The following is a 1388-nucleotide window of genomic DNA, read 5'->3' as shown; positions in this document are numbered from 1 at the left end:
TAAAAAAAAAAAAAAGCTATTTCAAAGATTTTTCTTTGGGGGAAAAACTAAAGTGACTTAAACACCACTCAACTAAAGTTTTAGAAGAGGAATGTCATTTGAAGGTTATTAGGAAGTCATGCAACTTGAAGAACCATGCACCTTTGAGTATCTGATCAAGGGTTACCGGGCCCACCTAAACAGCAAGAGCAGAGTGGAGTCGATCTAACTTCCCAGAAGGAAGCTTAATTTCTTTTAAGTCCATCAGAAAAATAGTCCGGAGCTCTATTAGGAATCCTAGATCCTTCCCAAAGAGGCTGAACATCACACCAGCCCACAAAATTCTGCCCCGGTTGAGGTTTGGAATGATTTCCTTTCACAGTGACCATCACCTATGGTGGCATGAGGATTAAATAAAACAGTAACAGCAGCTAACACACTCAGTGTTTTTCCCGTGCCAGAACCAGTGGTAAACATATTACATCCCTTATGAAATCATATTATCTGCCAATTCAAAATTTTCCACAAGCTTTTGGTTGCACTTAGGACAAAACACATTTCCTCTCTTCCTGGTCAAAGCCCCACATGATCTGATTCCATCTGTGACTCAGATCATATCAGTCATTCAGTCGTGTCTGACTCTTTGCGACCCCATGAATCGCAGCACGCCAGGCCTTCCTGTCCATCACCAACTCCCGGAGTTCACTGAGACTCACGTCCATTGAGTTAGAGATGCCATCCAGCCATCTCATCCTCTGTCGTCCCCTTCTCCTCCTGCCCCCAATCCCTCCCAGCATCAGAGTCTTTTCCAAGGAGTCAACTCTTCGCATGAGGTGGCCAGAGTACTGGAGTTTCAGCTTTAGCATCATTCCTTCCAAAGAAATCCCAGGGCTGATCTCCTTCAGAATGGACTGGTTGGATCTCCTTGCAGTCCAAGGCACTCTCAAGAGTCTTCTTAAACACCACAGTTTAAAAGCATCAATTCTTCGGCGCTCAGCCTTCTTCACAGTCCAACTCCCACATCCATACATGACCACAGGAAAAACCATAGCCTTGACTAGACGAACCTTTGTTGGCAAAGTAATGTCTCTGCTTTTGAATATGCTATCTAGGTTGGTCATAACTTTCCTTCCAAGGAGTAAGCGTCTTTTAATTTCATGGCTGTAGTCACCATCTGCAGTGATTTTGGAGCCCAGAAAAATAAAGTCTGACACTGTTTCCACTGTTTCCCCATCTATTTCCCATGAAGTGATGGGACCGGATGCCATGATCTTCGTTTTCTGAATGTTGAGCTTTAAGCCAACTTTTTCACTCTCCACTTTCACTTTCATCAAGAGGCTTTTGAGTTCCTCTTCACTTTCTGCCATAAGGGTGGTGTCATCTGCATATCTGAGGTTGTTGATATTTCT

The sequence above is a fragment of the Bison bison genome, unplaced genomic scaffold (assembly GCF_000754665.1).
Source record: "Bison bison bison isolate TAMUID 2011002044 unplaced genomic scaffold, Bison_UMD1.0 scf7180017864379, whole genome shotgun sequence".
Classification (NCBI taxonomy): Eukaryota; Metazoa; Chordata; class Mammalia; order Artiodactyla; family Bovidae; genus Bison; species Bison bison.
The sequence above is the reverse complement of the archived record's forward strand: the minus strand, read 5'-3'. Positions refer to the sequence as shown.